General features: G+C 39.2%; 2 pseudogenes across 1 annotated transcript; one reads left to right on the top strand and one right to left on the bottom strand.

The window, feature by feature from the left end:
• Nucleotides 1-3,935: 3,935 nt before the first annotated feature.
• Nucleotides 3,936-5,421, top strand: LOC143617369 (class V chitinase CHIT5a pseudogene; annotated as a pseudogene). Its single transcript, XR_013150818.1, has 3 exons — nucleotides 3,936-4,004; nucleotides 4,114-5,190; nucleotides 5,279-5,421. The product of XR_013150818.1 is annotated as a class V chitinase CHIT5a pseudogene (transcript).
• Nucleotides 5,422-5,983: 562 nt separating this feature from the next.
• LOC143617368 (cytochrome b561, DM13 and DOMON domain-containing protein At5g54830 pseudogene) lies at nucleotides 5,984-8,005 on the bottom strand (annotated as a pseudogene).
• Nucleotides 8,006-11,767: the final 3,762 nt, after the last annotated feature.

Raw genomic sequence — 11,767 nt, 5'->3', positions numbered from 1 at the left:
TCATAAGTGCCAATGTTGGACATTTGTTTGGCACTTCTCGGGGCGATTGCTTCCGCAATGTCCCTTGCAAATTTTGACTTTCCTGCATTCGTAGCAGTTGGTCTAAAGGTTTTGGAGAAGTCACGCGGGTTTCTCTCCGCATTTGTTGGTTTAAAGGCTTCCCCAAAATTCCTTTTTGGCTGGGAGTCCGTTTCCTTACGCTTCCCTTTCGCCTTATGGCGAGGGTTTGCGTCGGTATCGGACTCCTCCCTCTCGTCGTCTGAGTACTCGCCCTCGCTGTTCATAATGAGGTGTTGGCGAGTACTGCCGAATTCGTCAGCCTGTTGAACTGAACGCAAGCGTTCGTCCAATTCAGCTTGGAACTCTTTCTGACGTGCTTCGGCTCACGCCTTCACTTGATCTAGTGTTTGGCGAGGGACCCTCGTTCGTTTTTCCAGCTGGGTATCGGTGAACCCCAGTGGAATATTTACTGCACTTGCCCCGGCTTGGGTAGTCGGGGTAGTGTTCGTAAGGATTGTATAACCGCCGGTGTTCCCCCCAGTTGCTGGGGTTGTTACCGGGGTTTCTTGGTCGGTTACTGGCCTTTGGACCGGAGTAACGTTAACCATTTCTTCAGAAAATTTGAAAAAACTAAATTAGTTCTAGCTTTTATGCACGGATGGCGCCAATGAAGAAACACTAAGTGACCCGGTGCAGATTATAGATAATCTGGGGGTTAAGTAATGTTTCCCACGAGAATGAGGTCCAACAGAGACGGTTGTTCTTCAGGGGACCTGCAAAACAAACACCGTAAGCTCGTCACTGAGAAGGGGGGGGGGGTTCCTCCTTGTGACCACCCTCCGGCGTGAGAATCAGACTAGATTGCTCTGAATATAAGTGTATATTAAGAGATTGCTAGATAACAGGATAGCAGATGATCTTACCATTCCAAGATGTTGGAGTATTTATAGCCGAAGGTAGGTTTCCTAGAAGGTACAGCCGGCTGAATAGTATTCCTGTTCTACCAACAGTGGACTATGCACAGGCCATACTGGTTGGTGGATAGGTTACGGCCAACAGTAACAAAGTCGGCTGCACTATTCCACCAACTGTAGATTATGCACGTCCCACCTACTGTGGATTATACGCAGGCCATGCTGGTTGGTGAATAGGTTACGGCCAACAGTAACACTATTCTACCAACTGTAGGCTGCGCACGCCCCTCAGTAAGAGTTGGTGAGTAGGAAGCGGCTAATAGTGACAAACAATACTAGGTATAGTACAAAAGATCTTTGTCTGTCCTATCCATACCTTGGTAGGTATAGTACAAAAGATCTTTCAGAATCATACGGACTGGCTCATTTTGGCGGGATTGTTCCCGCCTTGCTCATTCCTTCATGTGACTACTGAAGTAGCTATTGTCTTGTGCGTGTAGCCCTGCTGTCTGCGGGTAGCCTTCCCTGATGGCTTGTATCCGCAACTGCGGGAACAGGCGGGGTACTTCACCATTGGGAGGCTTTCCCTGCGTGTACAGCTTGCGTACTGCGCGTAAGGTTCTCTGAGCATGGTGGGTCCTGCGGGAGCAGATGGCCTTTGCGCAGACGTCCCTGTTCAAGGTGAGTCTTGCGGGACCAACTGGGCTCTGCTGGGACCTACCTCTTCAACCTCCGATGATCGATTGCGGCTATGAAGTTTTCCAACGATGGCGACATCTTTAGACACGTTGTTTCTTGGAACGATCTTCACATCGTATGAACTCGTACAAACAACTATCTTTATCTCAAGGCTATGGCTTGATATTGTTTCTTCATAAGTTATAAATTTTAAATTTGTAAAAATAAAATATATTTATTTCATGTAAATTGATGGCATAATATACCTTTTAGGAAAAAAAATATATTCCATAATATATAATCAAATCAAAACACACTATCGATATATTAAAATGATGTGTGAAGATTAATATAGATAGAAAGATGATAATATAAATATATTGAGGAGTGAAGGAAGACCGATAATTGCATCTCAATCCCAATCACACTCAACCCATTTTAGAAATATATTAATCATAAATGTAAAATAGATTCATAGGAGGATGAAGATGCTTTGATTTCCGTGATTCAAATATTCATAGATCTAGAAATTATAAGAAAAATATTGTGCAATTGATTATGATGTACTTCAATCATAAACGGATCCGTAGAAAAAAAACAGGGATGACAATTAAATTGATGATAACAATCTATAATTAAAAGATTTCAATGTTTACGATCTTGCCCTTGTATGTTATATTGCATCCAACGGTTCAGGTCCCTTCTTACACTTTCTAGGAAAAAAAGTCTTTTTATTATAACATTGCTATATATATATATATATATATATATTTACAATAATAATAAACGAAAAATAGCAAACACACGTAACACTTTTACTTTCTCAAATGACGAGGAAGGAGATTACTATGCGGCACATGGTAGTGTATCACTTGGTTATGATGGCGAAGAAGATGAGTATGAGTCTACTCTTTGGTTGAGTAACCTACTAATGTTCATGATTATCTAAGTATAAAAAGTCAAAATAATAAAATATGATTTTGTTATTTGTATAATAAATAATCGTCGCTGTGTAGAAGCTTGAAAGTTCCTAGCTACTTTGCCCACTAATAACACGTATCTTTTCATTTCATCATATCCAGAGAATGACACATCGACAAGACAAAGAAGGTGGCCAAACATTCTGCGCTCAAGACCCATGTAATGCACGTGCTTGGTTTGAAATGGTAGCGGGAATGGGTGTGTAATTTACATGATGTCAAGCAATGTCAATATTCATATCCATTCTACCAAAATCATTTGAAGGCGATTGTTAAATGGTCATAAATATTATCGCTAACTTTTCATTATTATTAATTTGTTCGTTCATTTAACTTTAAACAAACATTTAACCGGAAAAATATTTCTTTTGATGTCCATTCGTTTAAAAAATAAACATGCATGTGCCCATTTATATTCGTTCTTTAGTAAGCTAAACAAATATGTTTTTATATATGAAGAACTATAAACAAATGTAAATGTAAACGAACACAGACATATATGAACACTATTGAATTATTTTATCTGAATATGTAAAATACAACTACTATTTCCATATTTTCTATTAATATTTAAACAAATATATATGAACGTTCATAAACAAACATTGATGAACAACGCAACATGATGATGTTAATATAACAAAAATTTATTGTTTGTGTACGTTACTTTATTAATGAAAACTAAGTTAACTTCGGTACGGTGTTTATGTTTGGCAGGTGAGCCCTCATCGTGGGCTATCGACAACTTTGCGTTGAACATTGGCAGCAAAATTCCCATATTCTACTGTGTATTATTTCTCTTAGCCTTCACATACAAAATCATACATATTTATTTTCAAGATTTAAGACAGAAATGGTTAAAACTAAAAAAAATATATATATATAATAAATATAGGCTCTGTTGTTGAAAACAAAAAGAAAGAGTTACAACTAAAATGACATTAAAAGCGACACACATAGTCCATGCAGATTAATTAAAATAATATAAAGAATTATATATCTAAAATAATATTATTAAAAAATTCTAAATAAACTCGCGTAACACATGGACTAAAAGCTAGTGTATGTATATAGAATCAAGATTCAATTCATATATCTATACCATATATTAAGGAATCACAAATTGCAAAATTCGATAAAAAAAACCATGAACTTTTCGTGTTGAATATAGGGATTAGATTGTTAATGCCCTAGCAGTATATTTATGGTTTTACCATATTAACTTTACAATTTTATTAAAAATCTATGCCATGTCACTTTTTATGATTTAAAAATTGGCGAAAACTAATATCTATAGTAAACTAACAAAAAGGTCGAAGGTTACCGTACTAAAACAAATAACGACCTAACGGTAGTTGTAGTGATGGCGGGGATGACTACATTGAGATCGATGATCTTGTGGGGGCAGTGTTGTGGTGTGACGGCGACAATTGTGCTTCAACAATGAGGATGGTGGCAACGACCACAACAATAGGTTCATGGTAGCGATGATAATTGATTGGAATTCTAATTCACTTGGTTGAATTTATCCACAATGTGAGAGTAATGCTGAAATCTTTACTTTAAAAACAAGAGATGAAGCAAACAACCATGTCCATCACTTCCTCTTTTTCTTAACCATCTTCACCTTTTCCTTTAATCATGGTGACACCATCTCCTTTGCAGTTGCATTAAAACATCATGTTCCCGCACCCTCATCGATTGGCGGGTTCCTTCAACCACAAGGGATCCGAGCTGCTTATTGGCCTTCATTCACTGGATACCCCGCTTCATCCATTGACACGTCATACTTCTCACACATTTACTATGCGTTTGTCCTACCATCTCCTACAACATACGCACTTGACATCACATCGGATGATGCTAATAACCTGCTAGAGTTTTCTAACGCATCGAGTAGCTGGAATCCGCGTGTCAAGACAATCTTATCCATTGGGGGCGGTGGAGGTGGTGCTTTGCCTGGTATATTCTCGCAAATGGCCAGTCAAGCATATTTTCGTGCCGCTTTTATTAATTCTACAATAAAAGTAGCACGGGAATACAACTTTGACGAGGTTGACCTAGATTGGGAGTTTCCATCGAATGAAACAGACATGTCAAACCTTGGTTTATTGTTTAAAGAATGGCGCGAAGCACTCGAATACGAGGCCAATATCACTAACAAGGCCCGCCTCATATTGACATCAGCCGTCTATTATGCGTCCAACATTTCTTTCAATGGTGGACCTCGGTCATACCCAATCCAAGCAATAAGTCAATATGTTGATTGGATTAGCCCGATGTGTTTCGATTATCACGGTTCTTGGGAAAACTTCACGGGGCTTCATTCAGCTTTATATGACCCGTACACGAATCTCAGCACGGATTTCGGTATCAGGTCATGGATTCAAGGAGGCATATCTTCTAAAAATATAGTCATGGGCCTACCACTTTATGGCCCGACATGGTCACTCGAAAACCCAAATAACAATACTGTTGGAGCACCTGCCACCGGCATAGGACCGGGAAGTGGCCTATTGGTCTACTCTCAAGTTATTGATTTCATTAGAGAGAAAAATGCAACAATTGTGTTTGATAACACAAGGATTTCCTATTATTCTTATGCAGGAGACTCATGGGTGTCATATTTTTTTTTTTGAATGTTAATGCTTTCCTCCTACTATTTACAATATACCACCATTGCCAGGAATCGAACCCTGGACCTAGGTGTCATATGATGATATTGAGTCAATTAAATCCAAGGTCCATTACGCACGAAAACAGGCCCTAGGTGGGTATTTCTTTTGGGCCTTGGCCAGGATTTAGATTGGGCTATTTCAAGCACAGCTTCACAAGCATGGTTAACTTGATATATGCTTTATGTTTAGTAAACAGTAAACACGTGTTACAAATTACAATATCTATACCATTCATAGTATCTTTGTTTAACAAACTATTTCAAATTTAAACATACAAAAAAAGGGTTCTTTAAGCATAGAGAAGGACTCACAAATATATTAATTGTTGATGAATATAACAAATGTATTAACTGTAACAAAAGTACATAAAAATATCATTACCTATCAAGAACCTTGGGGGTCTCACTTGAAGCAGCCTCTGTATTTCCAGGGATAGAGACAAGGTTTGCTTACATCACACTCTCCCCATACCCTACTGATAGCTTTACATATTTATGGGATTTACTGTGTGTATGGTTGTTTGTAGTATCCCTCAAGAACCTACAAATATGTTGATTACACACACAAGAAGCAATCAAGATCAAAACTGATAACCCGGCCAACAACGTTGATATAAAAATTGACAATCAAATAATAATGGGCCACGAAATCTTGAAAATAACCTGACTTTTAGATAACCATGCACCTCCCGCCCGACACTGCTTCCATCTGACCTCCCCTCTATCAGACATAACTAAAATGTTTTCCCTTTTGATCTTAAAAGATCCGAATCCTTGTCTTCCGAATTACCTAAAACCCAATTGCCATGTGTAATCGTGTCATGTCTCCGCCTTTTATATATTCTAAACATAAAAACGCGAGACCGCCTAACAATACCCAAACGATTAACACCCATCTTAACCCAATGGTATTATCATCATTGTATCTTTCTCTTATATGCTTCAATCTTGTAAACAAAGCGGCAATCCCGACAAGAATAGAAAACCTTCCGACATAAGTGGGAATGTGTTCCCAAACTACCTTTTTCCTTAACGAGATATCGTTTTCCCCCCTTTGGTCCAAAAGTACGCATTAATGGGCTGCAAGAAACCCGTGAGAATCGTCAAGAATCCAAATTTGACATGCAATGAGCTGAGATAAAAAAACGTGAAGCTCAGCAACCGCAAAAAGAATTTCGAGAAACATGATTACTAACCCATGTATTGTAAGTAGACATGAACTTTAAACCATATGTCACCCAGCAAATGTTTTGTGAATCGGGCAACTAGAATCCCACTCGGAAGAAACATTGCCCAAGCAAGAAACATCATGAACCCATGAACCGCTAACATGGGCCTTATATCCTCCTCGGCTTCAGTTGACCCACAAAACGCAAAAATCAAACCAAATTATTACTTTTAACGAATGCATGTTACTTTCGGTCAAATAATCAAATGACCACTTTTCCCCCATGGCCCAAACCACTTTCACTTTGAGCAGGGCCGTCTCGTGGGTAAGCTAAATGAGGTAACAACTTTACGCCTCCAGTTTTATAGGGCCTGAATCCTAAATTGGGGTTATATATTATGGGTTTTTGAGAGTGGAGTTTTTTTAGAAATAGTAACTCATTGATGAGCCACAAACTAAGAAGGATTGTCTCATATATACAATTACCGCATATTATCCATAATTCCTAATTCTTGGATACACTGTGGTGCTATGTGCATAAAGAAAAGAAAAAAATGCCTTGAAATTTTACTTAGTTTTAGGCCATTGAAGATGTTGAGCCGACCCTGACTTTGAGAGGAGTTGTTAGCCCAATAATGCTATTACACTTTTTTCGTTCTTTATAGTTAATACACGAATCCAATGGGCGGGTAAACTCGAGCGTGATGACACCGTTTTCGATATGCATTTGACATGTTAAATTCTCCTTGGTCAGGTGGAGACTTTATGCATTCATCCCATCTATCCAATACGTATTGACTCGACCCATACTGATAACATCGACCTAGCCAACATACGCGAAACTATTCTCCATTTCTGACTCGAACCCAATCACAAGATTTCCAATTTTCTTCTCGCTACGGGCCGCTATGGATGTCGACTTATTTGATAATGTACAAAAGAAATTAACTTTTCGATTGTCTAACAAAACGTTGTTTTTATACATACAGGTTAAACCCCTTGTCAACAACTTCAGCCCGCCAACCTGTTTTTTTGGTAAAAGCTGATTGAGAATAAACTTGATCAAGGGTGTTTCGGTCCTGGGCCCACATCCACTCCTTAGGACTCGACTGAACTCCTTGCGCTTCCAACCCTCTCGCGAAAAATATTTTCGACATGTTTCTAGAAGTCGCATTCCTACCAAGTGGGTCAGATGTGATGTAAATCGCCACGCCATGACCTGCTTATATCGAGAACGTTACAGGCACACCTCGTTCTACTTGAAAAATAGGTGATTCTTTCTTTTTTAAATACAAAACCTTTGATGGGTTTGGTGGTTTCGGATAATGTGAAGCAGAGTCCGAAGTGACAGCGATCGGTTCTTTCTTATTTGCGATTACTAACTCTTGATCCTATTTATCTTCTGCATCTAGCGGGCTAACACAATTGTTAACCCGTTTAGAAATGTTAACCTGTACGTGCCCATAAGTTTTTCCATGGTTTTGTAAAAGGTAATACGATCAAATTCAATCGGGTGGTGTAATCAAACCCAAAGTCCAGATGCTGGTTTGTTTGGGTGTAACGTTAATATCCCAATCATACTTATTATCTGTAAAGAATAGTGTTGTAGTGAAAGAGATATTTATATTGAATGTGTGAATATTACAAAGGGGTAACCATCTATATATACACAAGCCAAACCCTAATTACAACCAATAATAGGCCCATGGGCTTTAACCAACTATATGGGCTGGAACCCTAACAAATACAGCTAACACTCCCCCTCAAGTTATTGCATAGATGTTAATCATGCCCAACTTGTTACAAATAAAATCTACCTGAGTTTTCTGGAGAGGTTTAGTGAGAAAAAATTGCAATTCGAAAGTTTGTCTTGATATGAATTGGTTGAATGGATGGAGGATCTACTTGTGTGCCTACTACCCGGTCTCTGATAAGGTGGCAGTCAACTTCAATGTGTTTCATCCTTCCATGAATACTTGGTTCTTGGCTATATGGATAGCTGATTGATTATCACAGTATAACCGCATCAAGTCTTTGAAACAACCCCGAGTTCGATGAGAAGACGATGAATCCATGTCATTTCCGATGTTACATCTGCCATAGCTCTATACTCCGATTCAACGCTCGATCTAGATACCGTGTGCTGTTTCTTACTTTTCCATGATACAAGATTTCCTCTAACGAACACACAATATCTAGTGGTAGATCGTCGTGAAATTGGACAACCTGGTCAATCTGCGTCAGAGAAACCTGATATCCGACCATCTCCTTCTTCTGTGAAAGCACCCACTCGAAAATGACCCTGATTAGAATATAGGATGCCAAGGCCTGGGGTGGCCTTGAGATATCTTAACACGAAGAGCAGCATCCCAGTGAACGGTGTATGGTTCAGCCATGAATTGGCTCAGAACACTTACGGTAAAAGAAATATCCGGTCGTGTGATGGTTAAATAATTAAGTTTCCTTTGGGAGGAGTTTCTTTGTAGGAAGCATTGGGGTATCAACTGGTTTGCAACCCGGCAAGCCACATTCAGTCAACATATCAATGACATACTTTCATTGAGAGTGAAGTATTCCTTGTGGAGAGCGAGATACTTCTATGCCAAGGAAATACCTCAATCGACCTAAGTCGCTGACCTGAAACTGAGACTGAAGTAACTGTTTGAGTTCGGTGATCCCGACCTCGTCATCACATGTGATTATAATGTCATCCACATAAACAACTATAATAATCCTTTTTCCTTCCTGGTGTCTAAAGAAGACAGAGTGATCGTATGCACTACGAGTCATTCCAAACTGTCCTATGACACTAGAGAATCGACCAAACCATGCCTCGGGAGACTGTTTAAGACCATATAGAGAACGATGTAGTCTGCAAACTTTCGAGGCCTCCTCCTCAACAATGAACCCTGGTGGCTGCTCCATATATACCTCCTCCTAAAGAACAAAATTAAGAAAAGCGTTCTTGACATCAAGCCAGTGGAACGGCCAATGATTAATGGCAACAAGAGCTATACAAATACGGACAGATGGCATTTTAGCACCCGACGAGAAAGTTTCATCATATTCAATGCCATATGCCTGAGAATACCCTTTTGCGACCAACCGAGCCTTTAAGCGGTGTAAGGAGCCATCCAGGTGTAGTTTAACCGTGAACACCTAACGACAACCAACAATACGCTTCCCTTTAGGAAGTGTTTCAAGATCCCATGTATAATTGACCTTAGAGCCCCAATTTCATCTTCCATAGCATGTCGCCATCCTGGGTAAGCGAGAGCGCTCGTGACATTTATGGGAATCAGGTAGAAATCATGGGTAGTGGTATAGGCATGAGATTCAGGAGATAGTGGGTGTAGGTAACATAATCCTGAATCGGGTAACGAGTGCATTTTCGTGGTTCTTTGCGAAAAGAAATAGGTATATTGGGCAGTGGTGCACCGGGAGGATCATAAAGGTGTTGTATCGAGTAAAGATGTATCAGTTAGAGGTGTAGATTGCTCGAATGCAGGCGGAGAATCTGAGGATATTCCGGGGTTATGGCCTGGTTGTGAATCAGGTGTCTCTGTTATTTGACCCTTGTCAGGTCCCCGATTTCAGCTGGATCTTACTCAAATCATGTCATAACTCACACAAATAAATGTGCCGACAAGAGAGTTAATGACGGGTTGCTATATTTAGAAAGATTACTGTTTATTAAAGGCAGAATTAATAATAAACAGAGTAGTTGCAATCAATAATCAAAGATAACTAACACAAACAAGATTCACTCAAAAGATTCCCATTTATACGAAGTTCATCATACAAAGGGTAATCGATTTAGGGTTTCTTGAAGGAAAGTTAATCCTAAGACAGCCGTCACACACAAAAATATTCTCTCTTAATCAATGTTCAGCCGCTTATTTTTCCGTGTTGTCTGCTGTCTTTTTCTCAGGTGTGCCCTAATTATTCCTTTTATAGGCCTGACACCTGTGGACAGCTGTCATTCCTTCTAGAAATCCTAAATGATAAGACATATTCAAATTATATATTCAGAAATAATCCTAAGTGTAAAACAAGTCTTCCGGGTAGGCTTTGCATCAATCTTGTGTTTCCGAGTATGCTTTGCCATCCTTTAGGACTTGGTAATATAGAAGTGTGCTTGGAATCAGTTTCCGGGTAGACTTTACTTGAAGAGTATTTTACCAAGTAAAATACTCACTGGGCAGACTTCAATCTTCTTGACTTTGCCAAACTTTGCCCGACAAACCCTTACGAGCAACCTTGTTCTTCAATGGTTCCTTCAACCCTTTGCTAGAGAATAGCTTATTAGCAAAATTGTTCCTTGCTTGAGTTGAACCTTGCCCGATGATACTTGATATATATCATTAAATCATCAAGCCTACTTGGACCATACTTATTAATGAATACCTTGCCCGGTCTTCCAATTACTTGGCTTTATGAGCTTGGTTAGCCTAAAGCTTACTCGGAAGTGAACTTTACTTGGCTATGAAGAACAAACCTGCTTGATACAGTGCACCATGCCCGGACTTGCATAAACTAGTGAACCTTGCCCGGTAATACACTAATTTGCAAACCCTGCCCGGATTTCCACTAAAGAAGACTTCAAGAAGATAACCCTGCCCGATAGACAAAATATCGTACCCGGCTAAGTAAAATCTTGCTCGGAAGTCTAAGGTGTGCCCGGATCCATACTTAGCAAATTCTGAGGAGGTTGAGAAGATTCCAATCTTCCATATGTTCCATAGAACAAGTCTTTGACTTAACAATCTCCCCCTTAGATCAATTTCTTGACTCAACAATCTCCCCCTAGATTGGAACACCTCAGCTGACCCAAAACACATCTATAGTTACTTACACAGGATTAAAATACACATAAAATTAAAGTCAAAGTTACATAATCAAATTACATAAATAGTTACATATTCAAAAGCTCTCAAACGACATTACAAATCAAATCCTACTCTATGAATCTTGTCTCCTTATTTCATTGTAGGCAGCTTGTCTTCTGTTTGTTATCACTGATGCAGCTCTCATTTTAAAGATATCAAGGGCTCGGTCATGAGTATGACCTTCCGGTATGACTAAGTCCCTTATATCCATTAGATCTTCATTATGCAAGCAATTCAAGTCTTCATCCTTCTTGATTATCCCCAGTACTTTTCCATCAGAGTTTTTCAGCAAATAATGGTCAACATTTTCTTTGTATTCAACTTCAGTAATGATGCCATTTCTTTGGACTGTGTAGTTGGGGCGTGTCATTCTTCTTCCAAGGCTTAAGCATGCATTCAAATTTAACACTGGATTCCTGTCTCTGACATTCATTTGGTAGTACAGTTCAGCTTTGTCCATT

The sequence above is a fragment of the Bidens hawaiensis genome, unplaced genomic scaffold, assembly GCF_021521415.1.
Source record: "Bidens hawaiensis isolate Kalapana, Puna unplaced genomic scaffold, B.hawaiensis_p1.1 tig00054125_1, whole genome shotgun sequence".
Lineage (NCBI taxonomy): Eukaryota > Viridiplantae > Streptophyta > Magnoliopsida > Asterales > Asteraceae > Bidens > Bidens hawaiensis.
This window is presented reverse-complemented; position numbering and strand designations above follow the sequence as displayed.